This window comes from Peromyscus maniculatus, chromosome 3, assembly GCF_049852395.1.
Source record: "Peromyscus maniculatus bairdii isolate BWxNUB_F1_BW_parent chromosome 3, HU_Pman_BW_mat_3.1, whole genome shotgun sequence".
NCBI classification, from domain to species: Eukaryota; Metazoa; Chordata; class Mammalia; order Rodentia; family Cricetidae; genus Peromyscus; species Peromyscus maniculatus.
In genome coordinates, this window is record NC_134854.1 from 143,137,351 (window position 1) to 143,159,813 (window position 22,463).

Sequence of the window (22,463 nt, forward strand, 5' to 3'; positions counted from 1 at the left end):
CAGAGGAAGGCAGCACCCCATTTACCCAGAACTAGTACTGAAGTTCTCAGGGGAATTTAATCTCAGCACCTTCTCTTTCAAGTTCTGTCCTTTTTTCCCTTCTGGGGCACCCACCCACCCACCCTGTGAGGCATCATATCCCCAGACTAACTCCCACACAGGCCACGGTGGGAGATGCCGCCTGTATCCAGCAGCTTGGGGCAGACATCTGCTGCCTGCGTTGTTCTCTTGATCTTGGGCCCGAAGACCTGAGGAACTCTGACTTTGGGTACCAGCCACTCACACACCTTAGACGTTGGTGAGCCTTTTTTCTAGGTGAGCCTCAGTAGGAACAGGCTCTTCAGGTGCATTGACTGTAACCGTGGGAGGAGCTGAGGGGCACAGTCATCCTCCCTGGAATATCTTTATTAGATCCCTGGCCTGGCAAGTCACCTGCCCCCTCCCTCCCCTCTGGATCAGCAAAGGCCCTAAGGTCTAAGATAGAGGTGGTGGTTTGTATCACCCACCCACTGAGAGCCAAGCAGAGCTGAATCACAGGGAGCCACCAACAACATTTACCTGCCAGGCTTTATTCCAGAGCATTCCTGACCACCCCACCCAGGAACACCAAGAACCACAGTCAAGGTTGGGATAGAGGGGATCCTAGGGCAGAATCCTAGCTGAGTGGGGGTGTCATGAGGTTGATTGGTAGAAACACATCCACCCCTGCTCAGAGGGTGCTGCTTATGGTCTGGTGGGGGCGGACAGTGCTAACCATACAGGACACAGACACCAGGACAAAGGGTCGCACACCAAGAAAATGGTTAGAATGCAGGAAAATGGGATGGAGAAAATGCAGCTGAATGGAGTCAGGAACGGCCCCTGTGGAAAACAGTGGAAGCCCCAGCATAGAGGTTCACCCTGTAATCCCAGGATTTGGGAGACTGAGGCAGGAAGATGACTGTGAGTTCTAGGTCAGCCTAGGTTAAGAGTGGGGCTAGTTTCAACCTCCAATCCCTGCCTACTCTAAGAATTTGGTATTAGCAGAATTAACCGGAACCAGACCCCATCTAACACCAAATCAGCCATCAAGTCCTGGCATGCTAGGAACTCTAACTCAGGTGTCACCCGATCTTCCTGGTGACTGACTTTGTGGCCTGGCTGGCGACCTTCATTTCCCTGTGGACTGGAAAGTCAGCCTGCCTGGAAAGAGGAAGAGGAGACATGTACCTCAAGACTCTAGAGAGCCTAGTATGGTACCACACATCTGTGGTCTCAAGTGTTGTAGGAGGGTGCCAAGTTGGAAACCAGCCTGGGCTACATAATGACACCCCATTCCATCTCAGAACGTAACAAAACAAAAAGCTAAGCGAGAAGCCTAGCAAGCACGTCATCCCCACAGCAGCACTCTGTCTGCACTTTCTCCCCCAAAGAACAGATGCCTGGCTCCTGCCAAGCTCAGCCTGAATCTGCTCTCCATCACTTCTGGAAGGCCTTCCTTACCTCCTCATGGTTGATCTTGGAGATGTGGAGTTGGCTTCCCTTTACCCCAGGCTGTAAGATGAATTGCTAAAGGTCTTATAATAAAAAAAACCCAGAGCCAGAAATTGGGGTTAAAACCCGAGAGATCAGAGGAATAGGAAAAGCCACAGCTAACCTCACCTCACCAACTCCACAACTTCTAAAGAGACCTACTTCCTGTATACCCACGCCTTTATTCCTTTCTGTTCTGCTAACTCATTTCCTCTCTCCACCCAGCTACGCCACTTCCTCTTCCTGCCCAGCTCTGTCACTTCCTGTCTGTCTGTATAGACCTCCAGACCTTTATAGTTAACTAGTGTTAGAATTTAAGGCGTGTGCCACCACACCTGCTCTGTTCCCAGTGTGGCCTTGAACTCGCAGAGATCCAGATGGATCCCTGCCTCCCGAGTGATAGGATTAAAGGCGTGTGCTACCATTGCCTGACTTCTATTTCTAATATAGGGGCTGGCTTTTTCCTCTGATCCTCAGGTAAACTTTATTGGGGGACACGGATAAAATACCACCACACCAGGCCAGCCCATCACCCAGCAACTAGCCCAGTGTGCATTTCTCAAGCATTGCTTCACTCAGCGAAGGGCCAATTCCCATCACAACTTCAGTTCTAGGGCTGGAGAGCTGACTCAACCATTAACAGCACTGGCTGCTCTTGTAGAGAAGCCTGGGGTTAGGTTTCCAATCCCAACGTGGCAGTTCACAGCCAGGGGATATGACAGTGTTTTCTAGTCTCCATGGACACCAGGAACACATGTGGTGCATGTCACGCAGGGGGGCAAAGCACTAATACACACTAAAATAGAAGAGGAATTCTACCACTGTTCTTTTTCACTCTTATTTTTTGGGGGTCCTAGGGATTGAAACTTGGGCCCCTGGGTGCCGCCCAGCAACTGGAACCTGTTCACCCTTGCCTCTTCTGTACAACCAGGGCACTTCCCTGTTCCATTCTTTCTGGAACTCTACCCACGGCTAGCTAGCACAGCTCATAAGGCCAATGATAACAATCTATTTTTTCCTCCTAGCAACCTCAAGGAACAGACACCAGAGGTTTCCACAGTGACAGCTGGCATTCCTTCTTCACTCTCGCCTCCCTCCGTGCGTGACTCCAGGGATCCCCCCTCCCCACTTCGCCCCTTGTCAGCTTGAAGTAGCCTCAAGAATTCAGCGCCCTGTTCCCGTACTTGCTCTTATAATTCACCTCTTTCTATAATAATCGAAACGGAGAAATGTTAATATTCTGATCCCGCCCCTGGCACCACCCTGCGTCCTGATGTAGAAGTCTCTTTTTAAGGAAAAACTCCACCCCTTTTCTTTTCCTCTCCTCTACCTCCACTCTCAGGAGGTGTGCACCCCTCGACCCCCTCTTTCTTCCTTCCTCTCTCTCTCTCTGTCTCCCTCTCTCTGTCTCTCTGCCTCTTCATCTTTCTATTATAATAAACTCTCCATGTGGACGCAGCCTCTGGGTTGTGAATGTTCACCTGCCACCCCATCGCCATGCCCACAGGAGTGGGCCACTGCCAAGCCCGCCGCTACATCTGCCCACCATGTTTCCCTGTAAGCATGGGATACCCTTGGAGGTTCCCCCCCCCCACGTAATAAATCATAACAGGTGTGACCTTGTTGAAGGAAATGTGTCACTGGGGGAGGGTTTTAATATCTGTTTTTTTTAAAGCCCCATGCCAGGCCCAGTTGCTGCTTATGCTCTTTCTCTGTCTGTCTGTCTGTCTGTGGCCAGGATGTAAAGGTCTCAGATACTTAGGTGTAGTTTCAGATGCCTTTCATCTCAGCTCTGGGAAGGCAGAGACAGGCAGGCAGACCTCTGTGAGTTCAAATCTAGCATGTTTTACATAGTGAGTTCCAGGACACAGTGAGATCCTGTCTCAGAAGAAAAAAAAACAACTCAGATATTGCTCTGACGTCCGTCTGCATGCTGCCATGCTCCCCCACCATGGTGGTAATAGTCTGAACCTCTGAAACTGTAAGCAAGTCCTCAATGAAATGCTTCCTTTTATGAGAGTTGCCTTGGCCCTGGTGTCTCTTCACAGCAATAGAACACTGACTAAGACACTAAGCATTCTTCGGAGCCTCATTCCCAGCCAAAGTGACCTTTTGTTTTGTTTGTTTCTGAGACAAGATTTCTCTGTGCAGCCCTGGCCGTCCTGGAACTCGATCTGTAGACCAGACTGGTCTTGAACTCAGAGATCTGCCTGTCTCTGCTAATAGGTTTTCCATACCCCGACAATAGGTTTCTAAGTCGATGCAGTAAGCCAGATCAAGCCAAACTGAAAAAGCAAAAGACCAGGAATATATGAGCAAAGTAATTCCTGGGTGAACTGTGGGGCGTTTACCCACCAACCCCATAGCTCCCCATTTTCTTGAATGTGAGCAGCAGGAAATATTAGAAGGATTTATTGCGGATATAAACAGATAGAAAATAAAGGATAGCCCCGAGAGGGCCTGGAACCTTTTCCAACGGGCCCTGACTGTCTCTGCCCCAGGGTTTTTATAGAGATGCCAAGGGGTGGAGCAAAAGACCTCCTTCCCCAGCACAGCCAAGTGCAGACCATCTCAGACACCTGCACTCAGGCCCATGGTCCTAATCATCCTCTATACAGACATGCTGGGTAAAGCGACAAGGAACCCAAAAAACGGGCTCCCACAGTGAACCCTCCAGCCCCAGAGATGGGGGCCGGAGAAGCCACATGACCGAACTAAAGCTTATATATCCTGTAGGTGAGGGGGTGATGATGTACCTGCCACAAGATAGGTTTGTGCCCTAGTATGGTCAAAAGCTGGAATGCTTGGGCGGGGACTTGGGTGGCTGGTGACTTCAGGGGAGGAGCTACTGTAGGCGCCAAGAATTCAGAACTGGACTTTTTGGTGCCTTCCCATTGTTCAGAGGTCCTCTGAGTGGGCGGGGTTTCGAGAGACAGGAATGGGACTTTCTGGATCAAGCAGGAGTGAACTGGAAGTTCCAGCTGAACATCTGCCTCCTAAGTGCTAGAATTAAGGCATGTACCACCCGGCTGAAATGCTCGCTCTCTCTCTCTCTCTTACATTTATTTTGTATACATGTATGTGTGTGTATACGCATGCAACATCACGTCTGTGGAGGTCAGAAGACTACTTGAGGAAGCTGGTTCTCCCCTTCTACTGTGTGGGCTCCAGAGCTCAAACCCAGGTCATCAGGTTTGGCAGCAAACATCTTTACCCACTGAGCAGTTTTGCTGTTGCTACAGGACCGCACATGCGCTGTTCAGTAGCCAAACAAGGGGCCTTGTGACCTGCGCTGCGCAGTTGCGTAATTTGTGTGCAGCGTGATCATGCAATCTGTGTGCATGCATGGCGTAGCTATGTGAGCCCATACGCGAATGTATGTGTGGAGGATCCATAAAAAGTGGGTCACTGACTCCTCCCCCTTCTTCTTCCTCCCCTCTCAATGCACAACTGTCTATAGGCCTAAAGCACATTCCCCTCTGTTCCTTCCCCTAATAAACTCTCATAGTGGGTTTTGGCGTGCCTTGTGGCTTTTCTCTCATGGTAAACAGCACAGCTTAATGAATAACACAGCGATGCATAAAACCAACACTTGCCAGCCCCAGAAACAATCCCTTTGAAACAAAACCTTATTCAGGGCTGCAGAGATGGCTCAGGGATTAAGATCACATGATGTCCTTCCAGAGGACCTGGGTTCGATTCCTAGTACTCATATGACAGTTCACAACCACCCGTAAATCTACTTCAGGGGATCTGATTACCTCTTCCGGCTTCTGCATGTACCAGGCAGACAAACATGTTTCACAGACATATGTGCAGGCAAAACACCCATACACATACGATTAAATTAAATTTAATTTAAATGAGATTAAATTAAATTTAATTTAAATAAAATTAAATTAAAAAAACTTACTCAACAGACAAATATTAAGGATCAGTCACCATAAATGTTCTTTGCTTTGTTTTAATTTATTATTTTACTTTATGTGTGTGGATGTTTTGCCTGCATGTATGTCTGTATTCTTTGTATTTCTGGTGTCCTTGGAGTGCAGAAGCGGGCATTGAACCCGATGGGACTGGCGTTACAGATGGTTGTGAGCCACCATGGGATCCAGGTCCTCTGCAAGAGCAGCCAGTGCTCTTAAACACTGAGCCATCTCTCTGGCACTGGGTCTGTGTTCTTCTTTAACTTCTATGTGTTATCATTTCTGTGCTGAGGTGGAGCCCAGGGTCTCCCACACAGAGAGCAGATGCCTTCCCACGGAGCCCCAGCCCCAGCCCTCAGTACTGATTGGCTTTCAAGCTCCATTGTTCCCGAAGTGATCTTAGCCTCTGTGTTCCCGAAGTGATCTTAGCCGACGCCCCCACCCTGCTGTGAGGTGGTGTTGAGTCAACTCACACTGCTTCCTGCAGGGTTCTCCCTTCAGACTCCTGACCGGCCAGCTCAGTGGCTCAGGCCTAGAACGCACTCACACAGCACTCTCCCACAGTGGGAATTAGGTGCACCCCAAATCCTTGCCTAGTCTTAGACACTGTGAAACCTAAGTCGACTCCCATCAGAGGACCCTCCAGCCTTCACTTCCTGAGTAGGCAGCCCTCTCTGAACACCTGCTTTTATGACTTCCGATTTCTCTTTTCTCCCTACCCACTCCCCTCTGAGATAGGCTTTCCTGTAGCCCAGGCTGCCCTTGAACTCACTAGATAGACAAGGATGACCTTGAACTCCTGATCTTCCAGCCTCCAACTCCCTAGTGCTAGAATTACAGTTAATGCTGAGATGGAACACGGGCTTTGTGCATGCTGGGTAAGCATTCTACCAACTGAGCTGCGTTCCCAGCCTGGGCCCTGATTCCCGAAGGAGTTCCCAACATCGCTTCCACCCGAGTCCGAGTCCTCCGGGTGCTCTCTGCTGTGCCCGGTTCCTTTTTCTTTCCCGCTCCAGGCCCTTTGTCTCCAGCCGCACGGCCTCTGGGTCTCGCCCCTTGGCTGGCGGGGTGGCTTGTGTCTGCAGCCCCACGAGCTCTCTCTCCCCTTGCTAATCTCTTTCCCACACGCTGCTGTCTTCCACGGCCAGGCTGTACAGCAGGAACTGAAGGAGAGGCTGACAATTATCTAATGAGTCCGAACAATGCAGACAGCCAATTAAAATATCCTTGACAGGACACCCCTTCACTTTGTTTAAAGCTGACCTCCAATGAGGCCTGCCCTTCACAAAATCTGCCACACCATCTAGAGGACAGGCTGACAATAACTGATGTTTATCTCACTAGCAAGTGACAATTTCAGCACTCCCTGATGCCTTAGATCCAAATAAAGGGTCACTAAATGCACCCATAAGCAAGCAAGCAAAGAAACTCAGAAAAGCAACACACACACACACACACCGCACATTCTTATTGTTAGTGTATAACTTCAAACCAAAATCCAAGATCAAATAGTGAATACATTGAAAGAAAAGAAAAGAACAGAAAAGAAAAGAAAAGAAAAAATGAATCTATTCGTCTATAATTGTTTAATGCCAGAGATCAAACCCAGAGTCTCACATGTGGTAGTCAGGTGATCTACCACGGAGCCACATCCCCAGCTCTGGATTGTTTGTTGATTGTTGTGGCTTTTTGTTTCATTTTGTTTTGAGACAGGACCTTGTATATCCCAGGCTGGCCGGGAGCTCAGTGTGCATGCAGCACAGGATGACATTGAAATACTGCACTTCCTGCCTTCACTTCTGAAGGGCTAAGATTACAGGTGCGGGCCACCACAGAATGTCCGATGGTTAAAAATGATGTATCGATTGCAGGACTGGGTATTGAACACAGCGCAGCGGGGCCTCCTCACACATACTTGGCAAGTACCCTGTCTCTGACCTGCTTGTTTGAGATAGGGTAGCAAATAGCTCAAGCTGGTCTTGGACTCAGTATATAGCAAAAGAGACCTTGTGTTCTAATCCTCCCGCCTCCCAAATACAGAAATTTCAGGCATGCACCACCACAGCAGACTCTGTATTTTAAATATTTTTAGTTTAAAAAAAAAAAAGTTTGAGATCAAGGGTGCTTGGGTGCCCAGAGCATGTTGTAGTCAGAGGACAACTTTTGGAGAGTTGGTTCTCTCCCTCCACTTTTTTTCTTTAATGCATTTTAGAAAGATATTTTATTTTTAATTATGTATGTGTTTCTGGAGGGAGAGAATTGGGCTTGTGAATGCAGGTACCCACAGAGGCCAGGAGAGGTCAGATCCCCTTGGAACTAGAGCTGTAGATGGTTGTTAGTAAACCAATATGGGTACCTGGAACTATAATTGGGTTCTCTGGAAGATCTGGAAGAGGGATACATGATCTAAACCACTGAATCATCTCACTAGCCTCTCACGTGTATGTGTGTGTGTGTGTGTGTGTGTGTGTGTGTGTGTGTGTGTGTTGCCTGCATATGCTCAGTGCCTGAGGAGGCCAAAAGAGGATATTGGATCCCCTGGAACTAGAGTTACAGACAGTTGTGAGCTGCCACATGGGTGCTGGGAATCAAACCCAGGTCCTCTGCAAGAGCAGCAACTACTAATAATTACTGAGCCGTTGGGATGGTTTGAATAGGAGAGGCCCAATGGGTTCATGTGTCTGAATGCTCAGTCATCACGAGCAGCACTTCTTGGGAGGGATTAGGAAGTTTGACCTTATTGGAGGAAGTCTGTCACTAGGGATGGCCTTTGAAGGTTCAAGAGCCCAATCCAGGCCCAGTGGCTCTCTCTTTGTGCTGTCTATGGATGAATTTGATTGTGGGACTCTCAGCTACTTCTCCATCACCATGGCTGCCTGCATGCCACCATGCTCCCCACCATGATGAAAATGGACTAAACCTCTGACTGTAAGCGAGCCCCAACTACAAGCTTTGATAAGGATAGCCTTGTCATGGTGTCTCTACGCAGCAAGAGAACACTGACTAAGACAGTCATCTCTCCAGCCCCACATTAATTTTTGAGGCAGGATCTCTCTTGTCTCTGCTGCTGCACTTTGCACCCCAGGCCAGCTGGCCTGAGAGCTTCTGGACTGATTCTCTAATCTCTGCCTTCCATCTCTTGAACAAATGCCAGGATTACAGATGGATGCCACTGCATCCAGCTTTTTATATAGGTTCTAGGGATCAAAATCAGGTTATCTGGCTTGTGTGGCCCATGTTTTTACCTAATAAGCCATCTCCTGCCAGCCTGGTCTACAGAGCGAGTTCCAGGACAGCCAGGGCTACACAGAGAAACCTTGTCTTGAGAGGGGAAAAATCTCCTGGTCCTGTATTTTAATTTTTAATTAGCACATAGTTACTGTACATATTTTGTGGAGTACAGTGTGACCTTTTGACACATTTGCACAATGTGTAGTAGTCAGGTCAGAATAATTGCCCTGTCTATGACCTCAGACATACTTCTTTTCATTGAGAACATTCAGGTGTTTCTATACAAGCTGCTTTGAAATAACCAACATAAGACAGAATCTTCTCAGCTGGAGCTGTGGCTGAGTGGTAGCACGTACAAGAACCTGGATTCCATGCCTACCACCACATGAATTAAAAAGTTGAAGCCAGGATACAGCACCCATTTGTAATCCCAGCACTCAGGAGGCAGAGGCATGAGGATCAATAACAGTTTAGGGCAGGTTCTGGGATTACAAAACAAGTTGAAGGTTAGGCTGGGCTATATCAGACCATGTGTCAAAAAATAAAGAAAGAAAAGAAAGGAAAACCATAAAATATTCAGTTTTTCATTCTAAAAATGGTCTCAGTAATCTTTCACAGCATTTTGCTTATGTTCCTCACTCACATTGCTCACCCAGAACAAAGTCCAGGGCAGATTTGGTCTTAATGCCTTGAGAGTCCCAGCCCAATATCCAATAAGCCTCCTTAGGAGCTCCTAGAATAATAAAGTGCCTGACTTGGGGACAATGCACACCCCTTTCTTTCTCTCCAGGACCCCCTCCTCTGTGTCTTCTAAACTCCTTTTAATATAGGAGACAGGTCTTCCTGTGTTCTGATGGCTTGCCCCCAACCTCTCTGCTCTGGTGACCTTCCGTCCTTAGCCTCCCGGTGGCTGGAACCACAGTTCTCCACCAGGCTCAGCTGGACTGCAGCTCCTCCTTTCCCCTGGAGAAGTCTCCAAGGCAGTGACTTCGTGTGCTAGAGGGGCCGTGTGGCACACTGAACAGAACTCACCTCCTGTCCCTGAAGAATTGGGCATCTTCTACAGGTCCCAAAGCCTCTGAGCTTGTTTCCTGAACTGTAAGATGAGAATAACAATACTGACCTTGTAGAGAATGTGTAACGGGTAAATAAAATGTAATGGCCAGGTAATATGCCTCCAATACGAACTCTTAGGAGGTGGAGGAGACAGGAGGATCAGGAGTTCAAGGTCATCTTCAGCTACATATCAAATTCAAGGCCAGCCTGGTCTACATGAGATCTTGCCTCAAACAAATAACAAAATTGAAAACAAACCCTAAATTTATAATTTCCAGCACTCAGGAGGCAGAAGCAGGAGAATTACTACAAGTTCAAGGCTAGAACTCTTATGAGAGCTCAGGGCTATCCAGGAATACACAGAGAGACTCTGTCTCCCCCCCCCCCAAAAAAAAAATGGAGAAGGAAGAGACCCAAGAAAAGAAAGAAGAAAGGACAGGAGGAAGGGAGGGAGCGAATCACAAAGAAAGGTTCAGGATACAGTTGAGTGCTAGGGTGCTTGCTTACCATGCACTGGTTTGCCCACCCTACCTGGGTTTGGTCCTCAACTGGCTTGAGGCATATGTGCAGCAAGGCACACTGGGACTTCTGTGTGACGGTTTAGGGAAAATCTCCCATTTGCCATCTCGTGCCCAGGCCTAGTCAGACGTGCATATGGTTGAAATCAGGTGCATCATGGGAAAAGACATGCAAGGTAAAGGACAGCTCACATTAACACCATCCTGTCAATCAAAACAGATCCACCCATGCTTTGCCTTTTAATATCCCACCCATCCTTTTCTTGGCCCTAGAGAACAGCCAGGGGTCCTGAGGGCCCCTTGCAGGGTATAGGATCTGTGCTATCACTTTGCTTCTGAATACAGTTCCTTGTCACTTTGTCATTAATGTTCATGTCTTCCAGATAATCTAGCACCCACATCAGTTCCCAGCACCCACATCAGTTCCCAGCACTCACATCAGTTCCCAGCACCCACACTGGGTGGCTGTCAACTGTCTGGAACTCTATCTCCAGGAGACCGGATGTTTTTGGCTTCTGTGGGCACCACACACAGAGAGACACATTCACATAATTTAAAAAAAAAAAAAAAAAAAAAAAAAAGCATTCAAAATGCCATAGCCATGTGGTTCTGCTAAGGTCTGAGCCTGGACCCCAAAAAGCATAGCTTTTTCTTTTTCCTCTTTTTTAGCTTTTTTGGTTCCATTCCCCACTTCCACAACACGACCACTTACAAACAACATGGCTTTCTCTTCTCCTCTTCCTCATTCTCCTCCTCTGGCAGCTGCCCAGATGTACAGACTGCCTGCCTTGTTATTTTTCTTTTGAATGCTTAACACAAACTTCCTCTCCTTAAAGAAGGAAAGAAAGAAAAAAGCATCTGCGAGACATCCAAGCACGTCTCAAGGAGTAAGGACGGGAAACGGCATCACACAGGATGCCAGGGCCAAGCACAGCTGTAAACTTTGGGGGTCCTTTCTGGTTGGGCAGGGCACAGACACTTTAAAATATGTAGCGGTAACGCCCGCGTCACCGCTAACCGTTCACCACGTCTGAGCGAAGGGCTGCGGATTAAAAAATAGAGACAAGAGACAGCGAGTCATTCGTACGTTTGGATGTCGAATGCCGTTTATTGAAAGAGGGGAGAAACCTTAAATACGTACAGGCTTACAGCACAAATGGAGGAACCCCCGGAGGGCAGAAGTTCGCTGTCAATGGTCTACATTCCAGACTCAATGTTCGACCATCTAGCATCTAAGTAGTTAACGCCCAAAATACAGGATACACAACAAGGAACTTCCCTCAAGCATTCAGAAGGGTGGATACCGGCAGGGAATCCGAATAGGGAGGAATTCTGATCAAGGTCAAGCAAGCAAGGCCGCAGCCACTCCCAGTCGGGGGCCAGGGCCCATGGTGCCCACAGTTCCCCCCTTTTTATTAAATGAGCTTCTGACTTAGGTTGCGTGGGACCAGCAGACCACCTTACCCGTCATAGAGACACTTGCCCAGGCCACACAAGTGCTCTGTCTTAGGTTGGTGGCAGCGGCCCAAGCATTACCCGTCTCTGAATACTCATTATCATACAGACTCAACCATGTGAGCTGTAGAGTGACTGCTGCCAAAGATCTCAAAGTGGCACTGGGCTTGCAATCTGTGTGACACAGAAAAGACCAACAGAAGTCCGAACCCACCCATAGCCAGGAGGCTAAAGGCAATTGAACCACTCCCTTCTAAAACGAGCCTTACTGTAAATAGGAGTCCTTGTAAGGTGGTATCCCATAAGCAAATGGAACTTGAGTTTTAATAATTTTTTACAACTTACAAAGCCAATTATAATGTATAAAAGTGGAATTAAATTTGTCATGCCCAATAAGAAGAAAGATTAACTAACTGTGGTAGCTACTTTTGCTGCCAGGGTCTCCATTGTGCTAGCTGTAGTAACCAATTATGAAATAGCAATCCCAGAAACAATAGCAGCAGTGACCACCACTGCTAAAACAGCAACAACGGCAACAGCGATGTCAGAGCCTCTTCTGGAGCGTGTGAGCATCATCTGTGTCTAGCTGCCACGGTCCACTGGCATGGACACGGCTCCAGGAACACGAACCACCAAGGCCCATTTTTCTTGATCCCAGCACTACTTAGGCTGGCAGGTCTGCAAGAGAACAACTGAGAAACAAAGAAAACAGAAAACAAAAACAGCAAACAAGGAGTAGAACTAATGGCCTCAATAATGGCCACATTCAGGCTCACAAATTTTGAGGTATCTTCAAAAAAGGCTAGATGAATCAGGAGGCAAATAAATGTTGCACAGAGCCATTCCTGACAAGTAGGTACTACACCAGCTTGAGGGGGGTTGCAAAATGCGAAAAAGGCTTAGCTGGCATGCTACTGTTTACAACTGAAGTTCATTGACCTTCAGAGTTATCCTTAATCTCCAAGGTGTGGTACATTCTCAATGTTTTTTGAAAAAAGTTACCATACATTACCTTCTGAGGAATCCAACCACATGGCTACAGTTCCTAGGCTTAGAATAATGTTTGCCAAGGCTGGCCGTATTGGGCTCTCAATCCCCATCGGCATCAGAAGGGGAGAGTTTTTTACGAAGGCCCAATAGGTCTCTGCCATGTTGGGATTCAGCAGCAGCCACAGGGTGCACACAGCATTCAGGAATCCAAAGAGGAACTTCATTGTCCTGTAGAAAGACACAAACAGATCCCCGGGCCCACACCAACACCGGATCGGGTCCCCTCCAAGTGCCAGTAGAAAGATCTTTCCATTGCACCAGAGGATGATTTGCAACAGGAGCCCTCCAGTGCTTATCTACAGCGGATACTCCAGCAGAATCCACCGATAAAAAATTTAAAATATATAAAACAAGGGAAAGAATAGAATGTGGAGAGGAAAGATGAGCCCCTAACTCCCCCTTTTTTTACTTTAGCAATATAAGTTTTTAAGGTACGATGGCAGCGTTCTACTATAGCCTGCCCTTGAGGATTATAAGGAATACCAGTCTTATTAACAATAGAAAAATCTTGGCAGAATTTTGAAAATCCCGTACTACTGTAGGCGGGACCATTATCAGTTTTTATGCATTTTGGCATTCCCATGTAAACAAAAGCTTGAAGACAATGATTCTTTACACAAATACAATAAGGGAGAATTAAGATCTATATACTGCACGTGAGCCTGTTCCAGGGTCTCTTGCACACGTTGTAGGGCTACACGTCCTTCAGCTGTTAATTTACCGGGAGATGAAGGGTCAGGGTCGCCCTTTAAGACATCATACAAGGGGCGAAGCTGACCTGTTGGAATTTTTAAAGTGGGCCGAAGCCATTGAATATCTCCCAGAAAGCTTTGGAAATCATTAAGTGTGCGTAGCTGATCCATACGCAGAGTAATCTTTTGTGGGCGTATGCCCGTGCGTAACAATTCATGACCTAAATAATGATAGGGAAAAGATACCTGTACCTTTTCTGGGGCTATCTGTAAATTAGCCAGGCTAAGAACCTCTTGTAAATAAGAAAAGGCATCAAAAACAAGTTTTTTATCTCTAGCAGCCATTAATATATCATCCATATAGTGAATTATATAAACACCTGGAAAAGCTTTTCGAACTGGAGCTAGGGCCAAAGACACATAAATTTGACATATAGTAGGGCTATTGGCCATTCCTTGAGGCAATACCACCCACTGATATCTCTGATAAGGTTCCTTAAGATTTTCTGAAGGAACACTGAAAGCAAAGCGAGGACTGTCCTCGGGATGCAAAGGAATGGTGAAGAAACAATCCCTCAAGTCAACCACAATTAAGTGCCAATGTTTAGGAATTGCCACAGGGGCAGGCAAGCCAGGCTATGTTGCTCCCATGAGAAGCATGGTTTTATTTACAGCTCTAAGATCCTGTAACAGCCTCCATTTTCCTGATTTCTTTTTAATAACAAATATAGGTGAGTTCCAAGGTGAAGTGGAAGGAATGATATGTCCAGCATCTAACTGCTCCTTAACCAATGCATACGCAGCCTCCAATTTTTCCTTAGCAAGGGGCCACTGCTCCACCCATACAGGGTCATCACTCTTCCAAGTGATTTTTATCGGTTGTATTATTGAAGGCTGTTGTGCAGTGACCTTTATGGAAAAGATCCTAATCCTCTAGTATCGCCAGGACCCCTAGTGACACAGTTTTTGTCTGCCACAGGGAGCGGGTCTCCTTGCAACATTTTTTCTAAGCCTTTGTCCGGGCAGTAGCCCTGACTCTTCAGCATCTGTTGTACAGGCTGTGTAGTAAGCACTGTTCCAATAACTTCTAACACATCCCGTCCTCACAACTTCACTGGAATGTCAGGTAGCACAAATGGTTGAAAAGTTCCTGCATGACCTTCCTCATCCTTCCAATTTAAAAGTAGCTTGCTCTGTAATGGCATCTGAGCTGTGCCAATACCTTGTAGGTGAGAGGTAGAATCTTTAAGGGGCCAATTGGGATCTCAGGATTCTTGTGAAATTATAGATATACCCAGCACCAGAATCCAATAATCTTCCAATCTCAATCCCATATAATTTTATTTTTAATTTAGGCTGTTTATCATTGATAACTGTTTGTCAAAACACCTTTTTTCCTGTACTTCCAAAGCCTCTAGTTCTATATATTGGCGCCATTTTGAATTTAAAATATGAAAGCAATAATAATTGAGCAATTCTATCACCAGCTTCTGTTTTCATGGTCCTTTTTACATATGCCAATTATAAAAGCATTAAATACAATCTCTATAGGATTTTAAAAGGTAAACTTTAGGTAATACTCTTTAGTATTTTTATAAAATCTTAAAAAGATTCTTTTTTATAGATTTCAAGTAACACATTAGCACAAATAGCCAATTATTAACAATGTGGACCAAACAATTTACCTGTATTTTATTTACTGGAAAATTAATTTTGTAACCTCTTTATCAGTAAGAGATTATCATTTATGGGTTTATCTTAGCAACATTATTTAATAAGCTAACAACCCAAACCATTTTAAGTGTTATATTTTTATAGAATTAAACCAAGAATTTTTAGAAAGCAACTTAAATTGTAGTGCCAAATTTTTAGTAATGATCAACAGACAAGAGCACACCTAATATATAGTTCAAAATTATGAATCCTGTTTCTTTAGTTTTTCAACCATGAGGATCAAACATTCATCCAAACATTTATCAAGACAATCAAAAGAACAGAACATCCTTTATTCACACAGCATTGACTTAGCATTTAATGTCCTGACCAAAACCATTTTTCACCAGAAGTTAGGCCCGGTTAAACTTTTAGTGCTAGTCCCTTCCCGGCCTCAGCTCGCTTGGCGAGAGCCGCCGAGGCTGCAGCTTAGCTTTGCTCTGCCCACTGTTCAGGCGCTATTGCTAGCACCTGTCTGGGCCACAGTCTGAGCTCTGCCTCTCACCGGTGCATACCTGTCCGCCCGCTGCTTCGGGCTATCTCATGCACGCCTTTGCCTTTGTCCGCCACAGCTGCTGGGCGCGCCCCGCACACACAAACTCACATTTAAACTTCCTACTCCCATGAAGGGACTACCTAATAACGAGTTATTTCCACCATAAGGGAAAAACAGAAAAACATTTCCCACGAAGGGATCCTAAATATTGAATTATTCCCACTCTGAGGCAAAAATAAAAAACATTTGAACCCAAATTAAGCAAACAGACAGCAAAACTTTAAGCTCTGGGCTCGCTTGCTGTTCAGCCAGCAGCAATGAGGCCTACCTGTCGATTCTTTGTAATTCAGATGCTGCCACTCTGCACTGGCAGAGAGAGCTCAGAGTTTCAGTTATCCTGAAAACTCTACAACTGGAAAAAGTCTTTACGTCCTCCATTACCACTGGGAAGAGGCTTCTCTCTTTCCTTATCTTTCCTCTACAGGGCCCCAATCTTTAGGCCTAGTTTCAAAAATTTTTCCCCTTTTTACCGGGAAAATTCTTTTTTCTTGATTAAAATTTTTTCTCCCTTTTCTAACAGGAAATTTCCTTTCCTTCCCTCTTCTCTATTGGGAAGATTTCCTTTTTCATTTAAAATCTTTAGCTGTCTTGCCCTTTCTTAACTTTGGTGCCTTCCTGCTTCAACAGTCCAATTAACTGACTGTGAGCTAATTGCACCCATACCAATCCACTCTTACCTTAAAATGCCGGCCGGCCTTCAAAGAGTGTCCGTCAGCTGGTCCTTTCTTTCTCAGATCTCGGTAGGAACCTCCATTTGTAGCGGTAACGCCCGCGTTACCGCTAACCGTTCACCACGTCTGAGCGAAGGGCTGCGGATTAAAAAATAGAGACAAGAGACAGCGAGTCATTTGTACGTTTGGATGTCGAATGCCGTTTATTGAAAGAGGGGAGAAACCTTAAATACGTACAGGCTTACAGCACAAATGGAGGAACCCCCGGAGGGCAGAAGTTCGCTGTCAATGGTCTACATTCCAGACTCAATGTTCGACCATCTAGCATCTAAGTAGTTAACGCCCAAAATACAGGATACACAACAAGGAACTTCCCTCAAGCATTCAGAAGGGTGGATACCGGCAGGGAATCCGAATAGGGAGGACACAAGGAACTTCCCTTAAGCATTCAGAAGGGTGGATACCGGCAGGGAATCCGAATAGGGAGGAATTCTGATCAAGGTCAAGCAAGCAAGGCCGCAGCCACTCCCAGTCGGGGGCCAGGGCCCATGGTGCCCACAAAAATAAGGTGAAAGGAAAAGATCTTCTAATAGCTTGCATCTCTAAATGTTAAAAACAATGGTTAAACAGTTTGAATTAAGATACCCTGCATGTGTGGGGAAAGACATTCCCAGCCATAAAAATCCCAGGTCCAAGGGTGCCGTATCTTCCTATGGGGTGTTAAAGTCTCAAACCCTGGGACAAATCACTAAGGTGCCTATTTAACATATCAAATCAGACCTGGCTGCTAGGTTCTCCTAGCATCCCTCAGTCCCTACCTGTTACAGGGTGTGGCTGGCACACACACACACACACACACACACACACACACACACACACACACACACCACCCTCTTACCTGAACCCTCCAGCCCAGGGGCTGGACGGCCCTTCCCCCAGAGGCTCTTCCCTATATAATCCAGTTTTAGTTATCCACCGCTTTTGTACCTTCACCCTCGTGGCTACTGCACCTCGTTCTCCTCTCTCCCCTCTCAGTACCACTCCCCCTCTCCCCACGTGGCCCAGCTCAGTCTGCTCATGTCCACTCCGAACTGTCCCAGATGTCCCGACCCCTGACCACACTCTTCCTTTTATCTACAGTAATCTTGCTCCTCCGTCATACCCAGGAGCAGTCACGTCCTCTCCTTTCCCGTTTTTCTCTTTTTCATTCAGTATTGGCAAAGGAAGCTTCCAAGTCCTTCATAACGATACGTGACCGGCACTGCGGGTGGTCGCCCTTGAGAACTGGACGGCAAGACCCTGCTGCTGAAGACCCTGTGTATTTTGGTTGCCCCTTGATTTCTAAGGAGAAATCAAGCTGGGACTGAGTCGGGGGCCTCCTCTCTGGCAGCTAGCTTCTGTGAGCTTCCGAAGGTTCAGCTGAAGGAGAATTGTCGATACCATGCCTACATGTTACAAACACTGTCAACATACTGTGCAAAAGGTGTTCACTGATGCACTGAGACATGTCACTGCTGTCCCTGAGCAGAGAGGCTCCTCAGCCGGCCAAGGCGCAGACTCCAGAGTCCAGCTGTGCAGGGGAGGGGAGATGGTGGGTCGGAAGTTATCAAGGGATAGCTTTCAAGTGGGTGACACAGGAGGGATGGGTGCGAAGACTTCTGTCCACTCTGTTTTAAACTACGACTGCCATACAATGGTCAAAGGTCTTCAGTGAGTTCCCACCAGTATTTCTCACCCCCATCTCCTGGGGTATTTTTTGAGACAGGGTTTCTCTGCGTAACAGCCCTGGCTGTCCTAGAACTTACTCTGTTAACCAGGCTGGCTTTGCACTCACGAGATCTGCCTTCCTCTGCCTCCTGAGTATGTGTTTTGCTGGGACTAAAGGCGTGTGCCACCGCCGCTGCCGCCGCCGCACCACCCAAACAACCACCAAGGAAATCAAACAAAATAAAATGGAGGTGAGACAAGGTACCAGGAAGTGGCGCAGAGCAGAGGTGTATAAATGGTGGAGTTAAGACATCAGTGGAGGGAGGTGTGAAAACCCAGTGCCACGATCCCATTTCAAAGGCAACAACCAGCTCTTAGAGGTGGGTCTGGTCCTGCATGGCTGGCTTGTGTGGGAGACAGTTCAAAGCCCGTTTTTGGTTGAGTGGAAAGGACTGGAACATTAACACTGGAGCAAAGGGTCTGAAGGGTCCTGAGAAGCAGAGAGCAGGAATGGTAGTGAGGTATCATAAACTTTCCTCCCAAAATGATTCGGTGTTTATCACTGCTACCATGTCGAACATGGGACTGAGTACACACCTACAGGCATACCCACCAGAGGTGTGGAAGGACCCCCGGTAAAGGAAACTCCTGTGAAGAAGCCCCCAGAGGTGGGACATGTTGCCAGAAAAAGCGCTGCAGATTGTCACAGGGATTTTGTTTGCAGTTAGTGTCATTTAGACTGTCTAGCTCCGGGCCTGGGAGAAGAGGCCGGGTAGTGATAGCAGCAGAGACGCTCCTTCGGCTGTGAAATTCTGTGATCTATGTGATACCGAGGAAGTGCGTCTCCCGGTAATGTTAGGAGCCTGGGAGTGTGAACTTGTGGCTTTCCTAACCAGGTTTGTCCTCAGTGGTCACGGAAATTGACCATAAACCCTTCACCCTACCTGATTCTTTCCCTTTCTAGATGCTAGCATGGAGGTGAGCCCTCCCCTTCCAGCCAAGATGCTGCTGTCTCGGGGCTCAACCTCTCCAACCTTGGACTTCCTCCCCTCACACGGAGGTACTGACCGTGTCTCTTCTTCTGCACAGAATGCTAAAAGCCCCGGGGGCATGCTCCCTCCATACAGCAGAAGCAGAGTGGCTTAGTATCCCTTATTTGGCTTTATTGCTCTGAATGGATTCTTTGAGTACCACATCTTGTTACACCCAGATGGCTTGTAGCTCCAAAAAAAGCTGGAGTAGTCTTCTTCTCTGAGACAGGGTTTCTCTGTGTAGCTTTGTACCTTTCCTGGAACTCACTCTGTAGACCAGGCTGGCCTCAAACCCACAGAGATCCGCCTATCTCTGCCTCCCAAGTGCTGAGATTAAAGGTGTGCGCCACCACTGCCCAGCTGGAGCAGTCTTCTCTGGACACACAACCAACCCAAACAATGTTCTGTAAAATAATAATAATGAATAAGCCGATTACATTGCCTGTTTTGTATAGTGGCCATGGTTTCCTGACAAGCAATCTTAGACTACTAAAGGTAAAGGACACTCTTCACTGCTGAGTTGAAGGTCACAGTTATGTCAGGAAGTCTAGCCCTAGCTCTTGAGAAGTGACTGGCTATGTGTCCTTGGGCTGTCCACCAAATCATGTTCCTTAGGTCTTGAAGAGTTTGAAAGCATCCCTCTCGGGGTTGGGGATTTAGCTCAGTGGTAGAGCTCTTGCCTAGCAAGCACAAGGCCCTGGGTCCGGTCCTCAGCTCCGGGGAGAAAAAGAAAGAAAGAAAGAAAGAAAGAAAGAAAGAAAGAAAGAAAGAAAGAAAGAAGGAAGGAAGGAAGGAAGGAAGGAAGGAAGGAAGGAAGGAAGGAAGGAAGGAAGGAAGGAAGGAAGGAAGGAAGGAAGGAAGGAAAGAAAGAAAGAAAGAAAGAGAAAGAAAGAAAACATCCCTCTCCAACCTGGTAGTTAGTTCAATACCTTACTGTATGGTGAGCTCTTAGCTTCTATAAAACATTTACTTTGCACAAGGCATGTTTCAGCTAAGCTCTCTAAATCTTGAAGGGATTGCCTTCATATTGAAGGAGAGCAAGCTTAGTATAATGACCTTTTTTGGGGGGGGGCTTCTAGACAGGATTTCTCTGTGTAGTTTTCTCTGTGTAGATCACCGAGATCCACCTGGCTCTGCCTCTAAGTGCTGGGATTAAAGGCGTGGGCCACCCCACCCCCCCATCCTCTTCCTTTTTTTCCCCAGAAATGCCGCCTATACCTCCTGCCTAGCTATTGGCCATTCAGTTTCTTATTAGACCAATCACAGTTTCTCTGTGTAGTTTTTGGTTCCAGTCCTGATCTCACCCTGTAGTCCAGGCTGGCCTCGAACTCACAGAGATCTGCCTGGCTCTGCCTCCCGAGTGCTGGGATTAAAGGCGGGCGCCATCGCTGCCCGGCCACATGACGACTTTTAAAAAGTCATAGGAAAAGAAGGGGTGAGGGGCCCAGAAGGGGATCCCCCCAGAGCCATAACACAGCTTTGAAATGTGTGCAAATGTGTTCAAATGAACAGTGCAAATGTATTGAGAACCTGCTTTGTGTAAGGTACTGATATAGGTCCAGGAGATGGCTACAATGACTAAGGACCAGCATGCAGCGCGCAAGCCAAGCATGGTCATGGAGACCAAGCATGGTGAGGTAGGATGAGCATGATCATGCAGGCCAAGCATGTCATGCAGACTGAACACAGAGGTGTGGGCCTGAGGCATAAGGACCACCTGAGTCCAGGAACTGAGGCACAGACCAGGGAAGAGGAGGAAGAGGAAAGAGTTCCTGTCTCCTGAAATGGCCCCTCTTCTCAACAACTGCCTCCTGCAAGGTGTGCTGGTATACCTGCACTGTAGAGCATGTGATTAACATGTGTGAGGCCCTGGCTTTCTTCCCCAGGAGGAAAACGGGTAAAGGCAAAATAGAACTAAAAACCACCCTGCACGGCTAAGCAAAGCTAGGATAGTAGCTTCACGATGTGAATCCAGGCAATGGTAACACATGCTCAGAATGCCGCCAGAACTCCTGAAGTTAAGGCTAGAGGATAGTGAGTTCAAGGCTAGCCTGGGCTCCAGAGCAAGACCCTGTAGATGTAACCAATCGTATTATTAAAATAAGAAACACAGAGCCAAGGTAAAAGAGAAAAGCCGAGAGGTCAGAGCTCAGAGATAAAATCTTACCTCCTGCAGTGCTCCTAGCTTCCCCGAGAGAGGGAGGTACTTCCTGTGTCCCTGTTTAAATAATCTTTCTGTTCTGCCTTCTCATTGGTTGTAAACCCAACCACATGACTGCCTCATCACTGCCTGTAAGTACCGCCCTCCAGGTCTTAAAGGCGTATGTCTCCAATACTGGCTGTATCCCTGAACACACAGAAATCTACCTAGCTCTTCTAACCACCACGCTCTTACTATGGCTCTAATAGCTCTGACCCCAGGGCAACTTTATTTATTAACATAAAATTAAAATAACATTTCAGTACAAATAAAATATCACCACATTTCCCCTTTTCTATTTTAATAAAAAGAAAAAAGGCAAAAGGTTATAACTAACAAAAGAAAAACTATATACAAAAGTACAATAACTATATACAATATATACAAGTAACAAATACCTAAACGATGTCTAGTCCATTTGTATTTGACAAATCAGAGAAAATAATTCCCTTATCTATCCTATTTTAGTAAGTCCAAAATGTATCTAATTCACTTTCTATCCTAATTAATCTTCAACTATAACTAACTAATCTTCAACTCCCTCAGAGACCCAAGAAGGAAATAATATTAGCTAACAAAAATAAAAACAGGAAGTGCACAAAAGCAACTTCCAAAAATTTTGTGAGTTGACAGAAACAGCCAGCTGCCTGGACAGTCACCTGAGGTTTCTCCACAGTGTTGGGGCATCATCTTCAGCCTATTGGCTTATGGTATCTGACAGACTCATTTGTGAAGTAGGTTGTACACAAGGTCAACAGTTCAACCTCCATTTGGGTGAGAGCAGTCCATGTACCAGAAACACCTGAATTCCACTAGTGTCATGTCATGATTCAGGATTTTAAATTCTGGAAATTGTTGATGGTTTTTGAATTCAGCTGTCCATTCTTCTTGGCTGTGTATATATGGCTTCATCTAAGCATGCCCTTCTCCACATCCCTCTATTAAATGCCAGTCTACTATTGAGAGGCGTGAGCTTTCAGTTGCTGTTCCATTGCACAACAGAAGCCATCGGCCCACTGCCTGTTCAGCTGCCTTCAAAGAAAAAGGGCACTGTACCTTTTCCAGATTGTGAAGGCCACTTCAGGGATGGTGCCATATTGTCCTGGCCTCAGAAGATGCCGCCTGATAAAGCCATAACCACACTT

General features: G+C 46.7%; 1 long non-coding RNA gene across 1 annotated transcript; it reads right to left on the minus strand.

Annotated features, from left to right (window-relative positions):
* Window positions 1-11,331: 11,331 nt before the first annotated feature.
* LOC143272494 (uncharacterized) lies at window positions 11,332-16,941 on the minus strand. The gene is made up of 2 exons (XR_013050127.1): window positions 16,618-16,941; window positions 11,332-16,518 (listed from the first exon to the last, which is right to left on the minus strand). It is a non-coding gene; the product is annotated as an uncharacterized LOC143272494 (long non-coding RNA).
* Between the last annotated feature and the right edge of the window lie 5,522 nt (window positions 16,942-22,463).